Here is a 19,880-nt window from a genome sequence, read left to right on the forward strand (position 1 = left end):
GGATTGAAGACTGGTACAACCACTCTGGAAATCAGTCTTGAGGTTCCTCAGAAAGTTGGACATTGCACTATATGAGGACCAAGCTATGCATCTCTTGGGCGTGTAACCGAAAGATGCCCCAACGTATAACAAAGAAACATGGTCCACTATGTTCATAGCAGCCTTATTTATAATAGCCACAAGGTGGAAAGAAACCTGATGCCCTTCAACAGAGGAATGGATACAGAAAATGTGGTATATCGGCAAATTGGAATATTACTCAGATATCAAAAACAATGACTTTATGAAATTCATAGACAAAGGGATGGAACTGGAAAATATCATCCTGACTGAGGTCACCCAATTACATAAAAATACCCATGGTATGTGCACATTGATAAATGGATATTAGCCCAAATGCTTGAATTACCCTAGATACACAGAAGACATGAAACTCAAGACGGATGACCAAAATGTGAATGCTTCACTTCTTCTTTAAAAGGGGAACATGAATGTCCTTGGCAGGGAATAGGGAGGCAAATTTTAGAACAAAGGGAGAAGGAACACCCATTCAGAGCCTGCCCCACATGTGTCCCATATATATACAGCCACCCAATTAGATAAGATGGATGAAGCAAATAAATGCAGGTTGACAGGTGGCGGATGTACATCTCTCCTGAGAGACACAGCCAGAATACAGCAAATACAGGGACAAATACCAGCAGCGATCCACTGAAATGTGATCAGGACCCGCATTTAAGGAATCAGAGAGAGATCTGGAAGAGATTGAAGGGGCTATAGACACCATATGAACAACAGTGCCAATCAACCAGAGCTTCCATGAACTAGCCACTACCCAAGACTATACATGGACGGACCCAGGGCTCCATCCTCATAGGTAGAAATGAAGAGCATAGTAAGAGCACCAGTGGAAGGGGAAGCCCTTGGTCCTGCTAAGAGTGAACCCCAAGGGAATGTGATTTTTGGGGGAGAGGGTGAGAATTGGGGGAGGATTGTTAGGGGAAGCCCATTTAGAAGGGAGGGTTGAGGCGTTAGGGGTTGTTGGCTCGGAAACTAGGAACGGAATAAAAATCAAAATGTAAATAAGAAATATTCAAGTTAATAAAGATTTAAAAAATGATTTAATGCCAGTAGTGAAATAGACTTGCTAGCAAGACAGAGTAAGCAGGATAAGAGCAAAAAATTATTTCTTCCCTGACATTATATAGGCTTCCAATAGGAGGAATTGCCCACATTGTAACTGGATTAAATACCTGGATTCAAGGATTGATTTTGTATTTAAGAATTCAGACTAGAAGTAGATCTTCTCAGTTTGAATGAAAGTGGAAGTCCCTCAAAGGTATCCGCATTATTTTATGGTTTTAGATAATTCCAGTTGTAGTCAACTAGGCAACCAAAAATAGCCATCACGGGTCGATTTCTTGTCTACTTGATACAACATCATATTTCCTTAAGTTGTGAATAATTTGTAAATAAAAATAATAACCCGATTTAATGGTGCCTTGATAAAATAGAATGATCCTACATACAAATAGAAATGCAATATATATTTAACAAAATCATAGATATACTGATGTGTTATAATCAGCAATTCTAAAATCCCAAACACGTTACATATCTAGAATCATTGGAAATATGTTCTATGGCTCATTCTTTTAGTATCTCAAATTTGAAACCAATATGAAAACCATTAGTATTGCCTTAATTGGTATTATATTGCATAATAAAGCAATAGATGAAAGAAGACACAAAAATCACTAGATAAACTTTGTTAACAAAATACAAAGGAATTATTGATTTCAATTATTAATCATTTTTCTACAACGGTTATGGTTATAAAGACAACCATGTGTAACTGCCTTCTCTACTACCCTGTCTTAGTTCTTCACCCATAAGAATAGCCTCATTAGATACCAGTCTCCATAAATGATGGATTTGCACCCTTGTTCATTCCCCATCGGTTTAGCTATTTTCTTTTTACATTAAGTATGTAGGCAAAGATTTCTCCATCTTTTCCCACATGAAGCCGTCTCTGGTTTCTACCTCTTGTCCTGAGAAATTTTGTGGGAGAGCACACAACTCTTTTCTAGAAAATGAGAGTCAAAATGACCTAGCTGACTGCATGTCCTTTACTCTTTTTAAACTGCATTCTTGTTTCCCCCTGCATCATTCAACCAGGATGTGGTTTTTTTTTATTTGTATACTTTGTCTTTAAAATGAAATCTGGTAATTTGCACTTAGAGTTAGTCTATTGAAAATGTTTCCCTCCAAGCCTTGGTAATATTGAGTGGTTTTTCGATTTTTACCCTATAATATTGTGAAGTCACAGCATCCTCTATTTGAAATCCTAACCAGTTTCACCAATTTATACATTTTATCATGGACTTTGACCCTGATGTGTGTAGATTTCTTTCAAGAGTGCAACCTGAGGCATTCCACAGGGAACAAACTAAAGAAACTCAATTCAGCGGTTGAGGACCCTGTGATACCCTGGTCTAAATTTCCTATAGAAACTGCCAACTATTTAGTCACTTCCAGAAGCAATACTGGATATAGCACCTTCTGTTTGAACTCATAGTGATGGTCAATTATTGCTGCTGGTAAGAGATATCAATGTTGTAGTGAGATGTCACCAAATGACCCTTTAACCAAGTGTATGAGTGTGTTTTAGCCACCATTAATTTGTCTCTTATATTCATTTATTTGTTCAAGTGTCGTCTATCTCTGTCTCTCCTGATCATTCTGTTACTTGTCATTGCTAATTGAGAATTATGGATTAAATCTAATAAGCAGCTCACTCCTTTGGCATATTATCTTTACTATTTCCTGAAGACCTATAAAGTCCAAAAATTGTGTATGGATTCTATATGTTAGAGTGGTCTTTTTTTGACATTGTATTGCTGAGTGCAGGAACATAAAACCACTGGAAAACAGGAGAATTATTGCTGGGTGTCATAAGCATCCCTGGCCATTCTAATTAGTTTCCTTACATAGATGTGTCCTTAGGTGTATAATGACAGGTTCCTCTCTGGCTTGGACCTGTTTCCTTAAATTTATATCTGTAATAACTTTAGAAATAACCTTCCCCCAATAAATAACAGGGACCAAAACACCATCCCAAGGTTACACAGAGATTGATCTATGACTCTTGCCACCTATGTAGCAGAGCATGGACATGTCAGGCATCAATGTGAGGAGAGGTCCTTTGTCCTGTCAAGGCTCAATATCTCACAGTAGAGGAATGTCAGGGAATGGAGGTGGGAGGGAGTGGGTGGATAGGTGTATAAGGAGCATCCTCAAAGAAACAGGGGAAGAGGGATAAGATAGTTTGTTCCTGAAGGTGAAATTGGAAAAGGGAGCAACAATTAAAATGTAAATAAAAATAAATAAATTATATCAGTCTTGCAGTAACCAAGCCTCAAGTGAAAAAAACATTAAAAATTCTACACATCTATTAAGATGAGGAAGAACTATCCTATCCTCCTTCTCTTTAGGATTGGTGACTTCATGCTGTGCATCTGCCATGCCCAAATACCCTTTCCTCTTCTTCTCCTGAAGTGTCCCTTGCATACCTACAGTTGATCCAACTATGCTCCTTGTGGCCTGAGAAAACGAATATGGGTTAAATCTGTGCAGTTCTTGCAATTATTTGCCTCCAGTTATACTCTGATCTTTCTCATTTGGGAACAAAAGATCTGAGTAAGGAGGCCCTATCCTGAGTGATGATATGTATTTCCTTCAGGACAAGTGTCCAATATTACTAGAGCACACAGAAACCCTCCTTCTCTTAGAAAACTCAGACACTCATCTCTATCTTAGAAAATGTTTTCTTTATGTTCATCAGCACTACGACAATGATTGCCAACAGTTACTGGCCACCCTGTTCATATCAGAAGAGAGGGACTGAAAAAGGTTGGAAAGTAAAAATGTGGTACTGCATCCATATATGGATCTCTGAGTGATAACAATAAATGTATTGAGAGTCTGTTTCCATTCCACACAACTCCCTTAGGATTCTGACCTTGACCAAGGTACTGTGGTGCTGGTCATCTATTTCCAGACTTTCTGGCTGGGCTCCACACAGCAGCTCAGAGGCCAGAAAACCTGTAAAAATTAAGTGAGTTCACACAGGGTACCTCAGAACAACATTCTTTTCTAATATAGTTTCTATGGACTCATCATATAGCTACACCAATATTCCCAGAGGCCCTGGACATAGGCAGATGTTGAAAAGTGCTTTTGTCACTCAGTTGGCACCAGATATTTGATGTAAAAAATTTAGAGGGATGTGCAGGTATGGATGAGTCTCAGTGGTTAATGGTAGCTTAAAGTGAATGGGAAAATAGAGACTTGATTGAGAGCCAGGAGGACAAGAGACTTACCAAGGCCAATAGTGGCAATCCTAACAGTAAATCTGAAAGATAACAAGTTTTGTGAAACAAACAAGAAAAGTGCCATGAGACTACCAAGCAACCATTGGAGAAAGACAAACATGCTTCCTGCAAATAAAATGTACATTGAAAAAATAAGTCCTGTAACTAGAAGTAAAAAGTAAATTGAGTACTACAGTTAGAAGAGTAATGGTGCCCAGGCTACTATACTCCAGGAGCCTGCGGTAAAACTTAAAATTGTGGAAAAGCAGTTGAGTTCTTACTGGATTGACATATTCAGTCCTTGATAATCTACTATGACAATTACCTGATCAGAAGATAACATTCAAAGTAGCAAAAGCAAAACTCCCTTAATGAAGCAGCAAACATTCGATTAACATTGGCAAGGGGATAATAACTCACCTGTTATTGATCATGTCAGATTGTCTCCGCTTCTTCCTGTTCCCTTCTGGCATGAGACCTCTTGCACATGGAACGAGTTACCAAGGATTTTCAACAGTTACGGTAATAGAAATTATTTCACTCAAGACTTAGAGCCAAATATGTAGGACCAGAGGACACAACTGATTCCTCAGTCTGACTCAGGAGGTCAAATGGGGAATAGGGAAGCCTGTTATCTTGAACAAGGACAGACATTATGCTTTGGATACTCCACATGTCTATAGTATAATACGGAGACAAAAATTCCCCTTGTTGCTGAGGAAATGACATTAAGAACATAGAGAAAGTCTTGGCTCTCCAAGAGGATATTTGGATTCCTCTATGATTTGGTAGGCTTCACTGCTATGGATATCAAAGAGATGTCTGCCATGAGACTAAAGTTAACAAAATCACTGACCTAGATGCCCAACAAGTGACCCTAAGCCCAGTGATCCTACTGACCTCCTGGTGACATACCTAACACACTGCTACCTGAGACTTCATGGTTTAAATATGATGTGAGTATGCAAAAGCATCAGATTGATACCTTGACGCCACAGGTTGATACTGAAGAACAGAAGGAAAGATCATTCTTTCAGAAACAATTTGCAGTTTTCTGGTAACTCAGCTTTACCAGGCTACTTGACTTGGGTCCAAATAACTCTATATATTTCCAGCACCAATGCATGTTATACCTACCTACATTGGACAGGATGGCAAGATATGTCTAAGCCAGATGTCAGGTTTATACTTATATAAATACAAGACAGGGTTCATTTGAAAGAAGAATTCCGTATGACTGGCCAACACTATGATGAATTATGGGAACCTAGTTTTACTGACATAAAGACTGCTAGGATAGGATAAAAGTATGTGCTTGTTTTTATTGGTACCTTTTCTTGGTGAGTAGAAGCTTCTCCAACAGACAGAAACTGGTGAAAGAGAAACTAAAAAGCTCTGGTAGGAACTTTTCCCCTAATTTTCCCTCTCACTAGGAAAGCTGTCATGGAATAGCCCAGCTTTTATAACCAAAACCTCTGAATTAATAATCAAAGTTTTATTAATAGTGTGAAATCTTTATGGTGCATATATAACTCAGAATTCTGGGCAGGTGGACACAATGAACAAGACATTAAAAAAAAACACTATGGAAACTCCCAGTAGAGTCCATGGAAGTATCGAAAGACTGTTATTTTTGTATTGAGCCTACTGCATTCCTTGAGGGAGGGATTCATCCATATAATAGTATGTTTAGAATACACCCCACATTGCTTCCAATGCACAGAGATTAGCAGTTGGAAGAACTGTTGAACCATTTCATTCTTCAAATCCCACTCCTCCAGTTTTCCATAAAATCTATTTTTTGTCCTATCAGAGAAAGACACTGAACCTGTAAATCCACTAAAAAAAATCCCACTATTTGGGCCAAGTGTTAATGAAGCTGCATGAGTCAGGATATATGTGATGATTTTTTCCACTCATACAGCTATGAGGTCAGGTGAATTTTAAAATGGATTCTGTGGAACTAGGTCAAGGATGTAGAATTGGCATAGACAATGACAAATAAATTCCCTCCTGTTCTTGTGAACCTATTGAAGTTGAGCTTTCATTGGTCCTCAAGCCATTCCTCTCCCTTCCCATCCTCTTGAATCTTATGTTTTGCCTGAAGAAAGAACAATGGTAAAACATCTGAAACTCTCAAGTCTGGCCCTGGGTATACAGAAAGGTAAATAGTAGAGAACTGATATATAATAGGACTACAGAACCGCATTTTATAGTTCACGTTGTACTTTGCTTTACTGATGTCTATTTATCATTTGAAGTAGGCAGACAATATTCTTACTGTTACATTCACTCTATAACTGGGCCGCCTTTGTTGAAAAAATCATTGCAAAAAAATGGAATTGGAAATCAGAATTTTTGAGTACACATTCAGGAATATATATATATATATATTGTGCCCTATCAAGAAACGTAAAATAAGAAAATGAAATACAATATTGATTCAATTAAAGGTCTGTTTGAAATATAATGGGCTTTGGGAAACAGAGATAACCTAGCACATTTAACTGTATGTCACAGGATTAGATCTGGGAATAGAATTATTCTCCAGAAGAATTTCTCCTCTACACACTCCCAGATATTTTCTATAGATGCCAAGCCCCTGACTAACTTTCTCCATTCAGAGCATGAAACCGCTAATGAAGCAAAGAGAAGTCTCTAGCTTTAGAGAGATGTAGTACATAAAGGTTTCCTCTGTGTCACAGGAGACACACTTAGAAGGGCACCCTCCAATCTGGTCAATGTGAGGAAAGCAGTTCAGTAGGGAGGCCATGGCAGTTCTCAGTGACATCATCAGTACGTCCTTCCTGAAAAATCTATTGTAACCTGGAGAGCCCTAGCTTCTGTGATGTCACAAGTGTTATTGTTAGAGCAATCACCTCTTAGATTTTCCTTCAGTACCTCTAGGGTTTAAGAATTGTCCCCTAATTCATAGTAAACAATCATTTGGGAGTGATAACAAGAGGATAAAGACATCTGGGGAGAAGGAAGCTGGCCTTCTGTTTTGGTATAAAAAAGGAAGAAATATGTCATCCTTGGGAAAGCAAAGTGAGTCCTGGATAGGATTTGATGGAGTTCGTTGAAGATATAGCCTTTATCTGATCCTTCCACATATGGGAATCAGGAGATGGAGCCTCTCAGAAGCATCTGGACTTCCCTGGTTGTTATGGTTACTGGAAGTCATAGTTTATATAATTAACTTATTTATTCCAAAAACCAGGTGTTGGGAAGGGCAAAGTTGTTTTCCTGAGAGGTCATGGCTTTTACTCTTTTTGCCCAGAAGAAAAAGGCCCGAAGGAAGAAGGGAAAGACAAGTATTGTGTCCTCAGTTCAGAGTAAACTCCTCCATGCTTTGGATTCCTATGGTGCAGTTTGTGTCTGACACTGACATCTGGGAGAGAGAAGTGCTACCAAGTTGAGAGTTCATCATCTCAGTTTTTTCACTAGTATTGCTCTGACTACCATTCCCTGACAGTGACACTTTATCTCTGAGTCAATAGGTGAGATTAGCTGACAGTTTTCTTTTCTTTAATTTCTTTCATTTTTTTTATTTTTTAGCAATTTTTATTTCTTTTACAAATGGATATTTCTATATTTACATTTCAAATGTTATTTCCTTTCCCAGTTTTCTGTCCATAAGAGGCCTAACTAGTACCCTTACCCTTCTTCTATAACCCCTCTTATTGCACCTTGATATTCCCTTAAACTGGGAGTCAAACCTAGTTTGGACCCGGAACTTCTCCTTCCATTTTTGCCCATTGAGGCCATCCTCTGCTACATATGCAGTTGTAGCCATAGGTCTATCCATGAACAGTCTTTGAATATTGACTTAGTAACAGAAACCTCCGGTTCATTCCCATTGCTATTCTTATGGGGATGAAAGCCCCTTCAGATCTTGTAATCCATTCTCAAAATCTAAAATCAAGAGATCCATTTTCAGTTCACTGGTTTGCCACTAGCAGTCACTTCTGTATTTGACATGCTCTAGCTGTGTCTCTCAGGAAATATCTGTATCCGGATATTGGCAGTATGAACTTCTTAGTTTCATCAATCTTATCTAGTTTTGGTGGCATATATATTTCCATGTGTATGGAATGTTCTGTATGGGATTCCTTCAATTTCTACTCTAAATTCATAGATAGTTTTGTTCCCCCTTTTAAAAAGTAGCAAAGCATGCACATCTTGGGTGTACTTCTTAGTCTTCCAGTTGTCTGTGGTCTGCAACTTGGGTAATTTGATCTTTTGTGCCAATATCCACTTTCGGTGATTTCATACCAGGTATGTTTTTCTGTGATTGGGTTACCTCAGTCAGTATTATATTTTCTAGTTCAATCCATTTGTCTATGTATTTCTTGAAATCATTGCTTTTGATAGCTGAATAGTACAACACTGATCAGATGTACCACATTTTCTGTATCCATTCCTCTGATGAATGCCATTAGGTTTTCTTCAAGCTCCTGGTATCATTAATAAGTCTGCTATTGAAGGAGTTAAAATAAAAACTTCATAAAAACTGCAAAAGAACAGCAGATTAGGGGACAAGAGAGAACGGGCCTGAGACATGCCTGGCCAAGCCTAAAAACAAGGTCAAGAAATTGTTCCAGGGACTAGCAGCCACCATCTCCGCTGAGTCATGGGCCATCCGAATGGACAAACTCCCTGTTCCTCTATAGTTAATAGTTATCAAACTCCCTCTTCTGCAAATAAAGATAAAACTCTCTCCTACATTGTGAACACTACAGCCCACACGTACTGCTTGCTGATGAGACCTTGTACCCATTTCCCTTCCTGATATATAAATCAACCAAACAAGTATAACCACACTGAATCCTCTTGCCTTCCCCTATAAAAAGCCTTAAATTTCAAGTCTTGCGGTCGACTCCTCTGTCTCCTGTGTGAGATACGTGCCATCCCAGAGCTCTGAAAATAAAGTGTCTCGTGTGATTTATATCAAGAGTCGGTCTCCCGTGTTTCTTGGGGGAGTACCATCTTGCGACTGGAGTGGGGTCTCCCGTAAGAGGTCCTATACTATGAACATAGTTGAGCATGTGTCTTTATTGCATGTTGGAGCATCTTTTGGGTATCTGCCCAGGCTAGGTAAATCTGGGTCCTCAGGTAGCACAATTTCCAATATTCTGAGGAATCTCCAGACTGATTTCCAGAATGATTGAACCAGTTTGTAATCCCACCAACAATGAAGAAGCTTTCCTCTTTCTTGACATCCAAATCAACATCTGCTGTCTCTGAGTTTTTTATTTCAGCCATTCTTACATGTGTTAGGTGGAATCTCAGGGTTGTTTTCATTTACATTTCCTTGATGACTAAGTATGATGAACATTTATTTGATGGTTCTCAGATATTTGATTTTCCTCAGTTGAGAATTCTTTGATCACTTCTGGAATTGTGTTTTTAATAGTGTTATTTGTCTCTCTGAAGTTTAATTTCTTGAGTTCTTTGTATCTATTGGACTATAGCCCTCTATCAGGTGTAGGATTGTTTTAGACATTTTTCCAATTTGTTGGTTGCTGTTTTGTCCTAATGACAGTGTCCTTTGACAGGCAATTTTCTAAGATCTATCAGTTAGTGAACTAGAGCAGTGACTGGCTCCTTCCTGACTTCCCTACGTATCCTGTACAGTAATTGGGGGAACTAAACAAACATGTTCTATCTCTGCAAGGAATGTCTATCTACAGTCATGGTTCTAGAGACCTATCAGTGATTCTGGTGATCTTCCCAGCAACTGTATGCTGGTGGGGTTTGTAGATTTCATCCTGGCTTCTGTAACTACTGGCTATGATGTTATGAAGTCAGAATCCACCATGTGCAGCTGTGAATAGGCCAGAGGAGACTGACTTCTTGGATTTCTGAAGCATTGCTAAGGGATCTAGAGTAAATCAGCACCCACTGCTCAACAGTGCTCTGGGAATGCTGACACTCTTGCTTCATCTCCATATGAAGCTAGGTCAAAAGATCACCTGTTAGGTATGTTCTTGAATGTCCTTCAGTGTGCTAACATTGGACTGCAATGAAATACTATGCAGGAGAGGTGTGTGAAACACATGAACTCTTCCATTCGGGATCAGAGAGATGAGCTGTATTCACATTCAGTTGACTGTGTATGTTTCTGGTCTTTGGCTTTGACCATGCAGATCTACTGTCTCATACTTCATTGTTCATGTGTTCAAACGGGGGAAAAGCACCACTATAATTGTTCCTCATCCTTCATCCTATGGTCTTAGATTTTAGTGCAACCCTCCACATCTTATATTCTAAATCGACTGTCCTAAATTTCTTCAACATGCACATCTCTATTATCCCTACACTCTGTGTGTTTGTGTGAATGTGTGTGTGTATGTGTGTCTATGTGTATCTGTGTGTTTGTGTGTGTGTGTGTGTTTGTGTGTGTGTGTGTGTGTGTGTGTGTGTGTGTGTGTGTCTGTGCTTGAATGGTTAGTTTAATACAAGTTTACAGAAAGCTTGTCACTGAAAAAAGTCTATGTAAAAAAAGTATAAACTGTCGATGGGGCAGAATCCAAATGTTCTCCGACAACATGACCTTCTAGGAAAGGGGTATAATCAGAAATAAGAGAAAAACTTGAAAGTAAAACTGGTGGAAATACCGTGGCATGTCTGGATTATCATTGTGAACGATGACATTGTTCTCTTTGTTCTGTGGCCAGACATGACGGCTCTGAGGCCAAGTTGCATCCTGTGGATCTGAGAATAAACTGAAGGAGACTGCCAGTTCAGTCACATGAAGAATGTGAAAGGAGAGAGAAGACAGTGGCACGCCACTGTGACACTGCCCTCCCAATGGAAACATGGAAGTGTTGACAATCACAGAGTGGGAGTCTCATGTCTGAATTTTGAGACCCAGCTAGGAAAAGTGGAACCTGTCAGTTAACTTCCTGAGTACCATCCACAATCCAAGAGTATGCTCAGATGAATTACTTTTTAAGGTAGGTGCTTTCCCTTGAGAGCTGCATCTCAGGTAATGTGGAAGATCATTCAGCCTCTTGTGACATGGGAGATCAGAGTAATAAGAGACAGACAGAGGGGACAAATTAGTGATTGTTTTTCTGGACCATCATAACTGCATTTTCCATACTAAGGATTTGCTCATGGAAGTGTAGTGTCTCACATTGGTATAGGCCAATCTCTTTGGAGGCTCAATAGCACAACTGACCCAAGGCTTCTTTCTTAGTTACTAGAATTTACAGGCAGTCCTTCATAACTTGTCTTCTAGATTCACAAATTGTTCTATGGCTTCATATTCATAAGGCATATTCTATCATTCTCTCCCTCTGTATGTGTCTTTCTCTATTTCTCTGTCTCATCTCTCTTCCTGTTTGTCTGCATCTCTGTCCTATTTTTCCTCTTTCCTACAACAGTCTTTACTAATGATAACATATTTCATGCCAGTGTATGCACTTGCTTCTCTCATAAACCCCAGTGTAATCTGAACTTGATGTCTTATGGAGAAGCACATTTAGAAATATTGTTGAAATCCAACTCTACTAGACTATAACTTAAAAAACTGAGAAGATGCAGAATATTCAAAAACTCCCTACAAGCCTAGGGTCCAAGGAACATGTATGGAAGGAAAATTTACAGAGATCCAAGAAATGCATGTCAGGCTGCCCGTGGGCTGGTTTCTCTTTGCAGGGACTGCCAGCATGAGGAGAAAGGTAACATGGGGCTTTAATAAACATGTATGGTCTAGGAATACCTAGACACATCCCTTACTTTACCCTTCCCTGTATGGATGGTCCAAATGGATGTTGTACATAAATGTAGTAGTGACACACTTTCAAGCACATTGAAGTTGTCACATGTGGCACCCAACAGAGAATTTGACTTTTCTTCCCTGGTTGAAGCTCCTTATCAGTGATCTATAACATCTTTTTCACTTTTATTGATGTTGTGTGTGTGTGTGTGTTTGTGTGTGTGTGTGTGTGTGTGTGTGTGTGTGTGTGTCTGTCTCTCTGTCTGACTGCCTGCCTGCCTGCCTGCCTGTCTTTGTCTCTGTCTGTTTCTTACACATGATACCTCTTCACAGTTCAGCTTGACTTCTTCTCGGTCATTCCAAGGTTGACCCATCATGCGTTCTGTGAGTGTTTGCTTTTGCTCTCTCAAATTGTAACTGCATCAACCAATGCATCTGTAGCCAGACCTGTGAACATCAGGTCATATCAACAACAACCGCATTGCAAAAAACATTATTTTGGGGGCTCTGAGACAAGTTTTTATCCAAATTTATATAATTTTTCCTTATTTTTCACTCCCCAACCTAAACTGTACTACTCTGGATCTTCCCTATGTCTTTGCTAACTTGTGTTTACCTATGTACCTGGTCTAATATGAAGGCACCATTCTAACCCTACACAATTACTTACAAGGAGCAATGGATGAGGATATTTGAGAAACTGATCATTTAAATACAGAAGGTCTCCCCTGAGAGCAATTAACTGTGTGGAATCATTGCTTCATTGACAATCATCCTGACCTAAGTTGTCAACTTCCTTTCTTCCTTGTCATTTTGAGTGTGCTATGTAAGGTGGGGAAGAACCATTTCATGGCTTTGTTTGAAAATTGAGTATTCAATATCCATATATGAAGGTGGGAATGAATTCAATAAATCAGAGATATCTCTGTCTTTAGAAGGGAGACTGATTAAAAGTCTTCCCTTGTGTCCTAGACAAAGCTCCAGGAAAGGGCAGCTTGGCTTTTTGATTTGGAGAAGATCTAGTTAATGGGTGGTTATGTGCTCTTGAAGGGGACCCTCCTCTGGATACATTATTATATGGTGGAATTACCATAATATCCTCTCTGATGTCACTAGTGTTATGGAAACAGAAGCTGCCCTTGTGCATTTAGTTAGTGCTTATTGGTTTACCCAGAGACATGTTTTTCAGGATGAACAAAATATTTACAAAGAAAACAGAGAGCATTGAGAGACAATAGAGAGAAGAATACCAAGTTAGGACTTTTTTCTTGTTATAAAAGTGAAAAAAAATAAATGATCATGTGTAAACCAGAGAGATAAGCTCTGGACTGGTGCTGGGAAGCTTCCTGGAGAAGTTGGGCTTGTGTCAGGCCTACTATGATTAGGACTTATGATCTGAAACCTGTGGATTATTAAACAAGGGACCCAGAGTCAAGAATATCTGATGAATGTTTGGCAGACAGCCAGGAATTGACAAGCATGCAGCTGGTCTGTTTTGAGTTCCTTAATTTCACTCTCAATGAGAAAGAAAGCCAATAGGAGCCACAGGGTTAAACATTTTGATTTGATTCTCAGGGAAGAGTATTGGACTTAATCTTCAGAGGACTCCTGTATATGTCATTGACATGTTATGACAAGAAAAAGAGAGTGGGATACTCCCCTGGACACGTATAAAGATCTCAGACTCATTTATTTTGAACATACATGATTTGGGCTTGGTGGTCCAAAGCACAATGGATTCAAGACCTACCTGTTTATGTCTAGCAATCATGGCTGGGAGCAGAAGAGTAGCTAATAGATCTTGAAAAGAGCTTTCCTCCACTTTCAGTGTTTCAAAGTATCTATAGACTTCCCCTTTCCTAATGCTTCTTTTTGGGGACTCAGCATGTTTTATTCTGTGCCTGCACCATTGCTCTTGTGGTTCCCTTGTGTTTTTCTACAGGGTCTGCTGAGAAGGCAACATCTCAACCTTCTATCATCAATTAGCAAGTAGAGCTGATTAAGAATATGGAGAAACCAGATTTTTGAGTTCCAGAAGAAGACCTGTGAGTTGGGTAAACTACCAGGAATTTTGCCTCATTGCACCAATAGGATTTGAACAAATGATAACCATTACTCCCACTTCTTTGTTGACTGTATTGACCTCTCTGTGCTAACCCCAGTTTTCTCACATACAAAGAAATTGCAACTCCAGCCTCCTCATGCACAAACTTTCCTTCCCACAAGCACAGAAGTCCACAATGGTAGGAGGATGCTGTTTGAAAAACCAGATAAAGAGTTTTAGCATAGTTGTTCCTCTCTGTAGCAATATTAATGTAGGTGGCAGAGCATGTGATGAATTCAGCTCTGTTCACAAACTGGTTAATTGCCAAGAAATCCCAAACAGTTGTGAGTTGATTCTAGTCAGAGGCCCAGAAAAGTCAAATATGAAATTCAAAATTTCTGAGCACTCATTCAAAGACTGTCTATGAAAGAAGCTGCTGGGAAAACACTGGCCTAAACTATTTATTCCATTCAAACTTTTACATTTTGCTTCGTTGTCTTGCAATGACGTTTATTTAATTATTTATTTTTTTTGTCCCTGAATTCTTTTTTTTTAGTTAACTTGAGTATTTCTTATATACATTTCGCGTGTTATTCCCTTTCCCGGTTTCCGGGCAAACATCTCCCTCCCCCCTCCCTTCTTTATGGGCATTCCCCTCCCCACACTCCACCACAACAATCTAGTTCACTGGAGGTTCAGTCATAGCAGGACCTAGGGCTTTCCCTTCCACTGATGCTCTTACAAGGATATTTATTGCTACCTATGAGGTCAGAGTCCAGGGTCAGTCCATGTTTAGTCTTTAGGTAGTGGCTTAGTCCCTGGAAGCTCTGGTTGCTTGGCATTATTGAACTTATGGGGTCTCGAGCCCCTTCAAGCTCTTCCAGTTCTTTCTCTGATTCCTTCAACGGGGTCCAACCCTCAATTCAGTGGTTTGCTGCTGGCATTTGCTGTATTCTCGCTCTGTCTCTCGGGAGAGATCTACATCCGGCTCCTGTCGGCATGCACTTCTTTTCTTCATCCATCGTGTCTAATTGGGTGGCTGTATATGTATGGACCACATGTGGGGTAGACTCTGAATTGGTGTTCCTTCTGTGTCTGTTCTAATATTAGCCTCCCTATTCCCTGCCAAGGGTATTCTTGTTCCCCTTTTAAAGAAGGAGTGAAGCACTCACATTTTGGTCATCCTTCTTGAGTTTCATGTATTCTGTGCATCTAGGGTAATTCAAGTATTTGGGCTAATAGAAACTTATCAATGAGTGCATACCATGTGTGTTTTTCTGTGATTGGGTTACCTCACTCAGGATGATATTTTCCATTTCTGAACATTTGCCTAAGAATTTCATAAAGTCGTTGTTTTTGATAGCTGAGTAATATTCCATTGTGTAGATGTACCACTTTTTCTGTATCCATTCCTCTGTTGAAGGGCATCTGGGTTCTTTCCAGCTTCTGGCTATTATAAATAAGGCTGCGATGAACATAGTGGAGCACGTGTCTTTTTTATATACTGGGACATCTTTTGGGTATATGCCCAAGAGAGGTATAGCTGGATCCTCAGGCAGTTCAATGTCCAATTTTCTGAGGAACCTCCAGACTGATTTCCAGAATCGTTGTACCAGTCTGCAATCCCACCAGCAATGAAGGAGGGTTCCTTTTTCTCCACATCCTCACCAGCATCTGCTGTCACCCGAGTTTTTGATCTTAGCCATTCTCACTGGTGTGAGGTGAAATCTCAGGGTTGTTTTGATTTGCATTTCCCTTATGACTAAAGATGTTGAACTTTTCCTTAAGTGTTTCTCAGCCATTCGGCATTCCTCACCTGTGAATTCTTTCTTTAGCTCTGAACCCCATTTTTTAATAGGGTTATTTGTCTCCCTGCGGTCTAACTTCTTGAGTTCTTTGTATATTTTGGCTATAAGGCCCCTATCTGTTGTAGGATTGGTACAGATCTTCTACCAATCTGTTGGTTGCCATTTTTTCCTAATCACAGTGTCCTTTGCCTTACAGAAGCTTTGCAGTTTTATGAGATCCCATTTGTCCATTCTTGATCTTAGTGCATAAGCCATTGGTGTTTTGTTCAGGAAATTTTTTACAGTGCCCATGTGTTCCAGATGCTTCCCTAGTTTTCTTCATTAGTTTAAGTGTATCTGGTTTGATGTGGAGGTCCTTGATCCACTTGGACTTAAGCTTTGTACAGGGTGATAAGCATGTATCAATCTGCATTCTTCTACACGTTGACCTCCAATTGAACCAGCACCATTTGCTGAAAATGCTATCTTTTTTCATTGGATGGTTTTAGCTCCCTTGTCAAAAATTAAGTGCCCATATGTGTGTGGGTTCATTTATGGGTCTTCAGTTCTGTTCCATTGGTCTATCTGTCTGTCTCTGTACCAATACGATTCAGTTTTTATCACTATTGCTCTGTAATACTGCATGAATTCAGGGATAGTGATTCCCCCTGTAGTCCTTTTATAGTTGAGGATAGTTTTAGCTATCTGGGTTTTTTGTTACTCCAGATGAATTTGCAAATTTTTCTGTCTAACTCTTTGAAGAATTGGATTGGTATTTTGATGGGGATTACATTGAATCTGTAGATTGCTTTGATAAAATTGCCGTTTTTACTATATTAATCCTGCCAATCCATGAGCATGGGAGATCTTTCCACCTTCTGAGGACTTCTTCACTTTCTTTCTTCAGAGTCTCGAAGTTCTTATTGTACAAACTTTTACATTGTTGGTTAAAGTAACACTGAGGTACTTTATATTATTTGGGTCTGTTATGAAGGGTGTTGTTTCCCTAATTTCTTGCTTGGCTTGTTTCTCTTTTGTGTAGAGGAAGGCTACTGTCTTATTTGAGTTAATTTTATATCCAGCCACTTTGCTGATGTTGTTCATCAGTTTTAGTAGTTCTCTGGTGGAACTTTTGGGATCACTTAAATATACTATCATATCATCTGCAAATAGTGATATTTTGACTTCTTCTTTTCTGATTTGTATCCTCTTGACCTCCATTTGTTGTCTGGTTGCTCTGGCTAGAACTTCAAGAACTATATTGAATAAGTAGGGAGAGAGTGGGCAGCCTTGTCTATTCCCTGATTTTAGTGGGATTGCTTCAAGTTTCTCACCATTTAGTTTAATGTTAGCAGCTGGTTTGCTGTATATGGCTTTTACTATGTTTAGGTATGGGCCTTGAATTCCTATTCTTTGCATGACATTATCATGAAAGGGTGCTGAATTTTGTCAAACGCTTTCTCAGCATCTAATGAAATGATCATGTGGTTTTGTTCTTTCAGTTTGTTAATATAATGGATCACGATGATGGTTTTCCATATATTAAACCATCCCTGCATGCTTGGGATGAAGCCTACTGGATCATGGTGGAAGATTGTTTTGATGTGCTCTTGTATTCGGTTTGCCAGAATTTTATTGACTATTTTTGCATCGATATTCATAAGGGAAATTGGTCTGAAGTTCTCTTTCTCTGTTGGGTCTTATTGTGTTTTTGGTATAAGAGTAATTGTGGCTTCATAGAAGGAATTCGGTAGTGCTCCATCTGTTTCAATTTTGTGGAATAATTTGGATAATATTAGCACAAGGTCTTCTATGAAGGTCTGAATGAATTCTGCACTAAATCTGTCTGGTCCTGGGCTCTTTTTAGTTGGGAGACCTTTAATGACTGCTTCTATTTCCTTAGGAGTTACGGGGTTTTTTAACAAGTTATCTGTTCCAGATTTAACTTCGGTAACTTGTATCTGTCTAGGAAATTCAACATTTCCTGCAGATTTTCAAGTTTTGTTTAATATAGACTTTTGTAGAAAGATCTGATGACTTTTTGAATTTCCACTGAATCTGTAGTTATATCTCCCTTCTCATGTCTGATTTTGTTAATTTGGACACACTCTCTGTGTCCTCTCGTTAGTATGGCCAAGGGTTTATCTATCTTGTTGAGTTTCTCAAAGAACCAACTTTTGGTTCTGTTGATTCTTTTATGGTCCTTTTTGTTTCTACTTGGTTGATGTCAGCTCTGAGTTTGATTATTTCCTGCCTTCTACTCCTCCTGGGTGTGTACGCTTTTTTTGTCCTAGAGATTTTAGGTGTGCTGTCAAGTTGTTGACATATGCTCTTTCCTGTTTCTTTCTGCAGGCACTCAGCGCTATGAGTTTTCCTCTTAGCACAGCTTTCATTGTGTCCCATAAGTTTGGGTATGTTGTACCTTCATTTTCATTAAATTCTAAAAAGTCTTTAATTTCTTTCTTTATTTCTTCCTTGACAAGGTTATCATTGAGTAGAGCATTGTTCAATTTCCACGTAAATGTGGATATTCTTCCCTTATTGTTATTGAAGGCCAGTTTTAGTCGGTGGTGGTCTGATAGCACGCATGGGTTTATTTCTATCTTTCTGTACCTGCTGTGTCCTGTTTCTTGACCAATTATATGGTCTATTTTGGAGAAAGTACCATGAGGAGCTGAGAAGAAGGTATATCCTTTTGCTTTAGGATAGAATGTTCTATAAGTATCTGTTAAGTTCATTTGGCTCATGACTTCTCTTATTCTGTCTACGTCTCTGTTTAATTTCTGTTTCCATGATCTGTCCATTGATGAGAGTGGGGTGTTGAAGTCTCCTACTATTATTGTGTGAGGTGCAATGTGTGTTTTGAGCTTTAGTAAGTTTTCTTTCACGTATGTAGGTTCCCTTGTATTTGGGGCATAGATATTTAGGATTGAGAGCTCATCTTGGTGGATTTTTCCTTTGATGAATATGAAGTGTCCTTCCTTATGTTTTTTGATGAATTTTAGTTGAAAATTGATTTTATTTGATATTAGAATGGCTACTCCAGCTTGCTTCTTCTGACCATTTGCTTGGAAAAATTTTTTTCCAGCCTTTCACTCTGCGGTAGTGTCTGTCTTTGTCTCTGAGGTGTGTTTCCTGTAGGCAGCAGAATGCAGGGTCCTCGTTGCATATCCAGTTTGTTAATCTATGTCTTTTTATTGGGGAGTTGAGTCCATTGATGTTGAGAGATAATAAGGAATAGTAATTATTGCTTCCTATTATATTCATATTTGGATGTGAGGTTATGTTTGTGTGCTTTTCTTCTCTTTGTTTTGTTGCCAAGACAATTAATTTCTTGCCTCCTTATGTTGGGCTTTTCCATTTATTATCCTTTCTAGTGCTGGATTTGTAGAAAGATATTGTGCAAATTTGGTTTTTCATGGAATATCTTTGTTTCTCCATCTATGTTAATTGAGAGTTTTGCAGGATACAGTAACCTGGGCTGGCATTTGTGTTCTCTTAGGTTCTGTATGACATCTGTCCAGGATCTTCTGGCTTTCATTGTTTCTGGCGAAAAATCTGGTGTAATTCTGATAGGTGTGCTTTATATGTTACTTGACCTTTTTCTCTTACTTCTTTTAATATATTTTCTTTATTTTGTGCATTTGGTGTTTTGACTATTATGTGACGGGAGGTGTTTCTTTTCTGGTCCAATCTATTTGGAGTTCTCTAGGCTTCTTGTATGCCTATAGGTATCACTTTCTTTAGGTTAGGGAAGTTTTCTTCTATGACTTTGTTGAAGATATTTACTGGTCCTTTGAGCTGGGAGTCTTCACTCTCTTCTATACCTATTATCCTTAGGTTTGATCTTCTCATTGAGTCCTGGATTTCCTGTATGTTTTGGACCAGTAGCTTTTTCTGCTTTACATTATCTTTGACAGTTGAGTCAATGATTTCTATGGAATCTTATG

The sequence above is a fragment of the Rattus norvegicus genome, chromosome Y (genome assembly GCF_021556685.1).
Source record: "Rattus norvegicus strain SHRSP/BbbUtx chromosome Y, alternate assembly SHRSP_T2T, whole genome shotgun sequence".
NCBI lineage: Eukaryota > Metazoa > Chordata > Mammalia > Rodentia > Muridae > Rattus > Rattus norvegicus.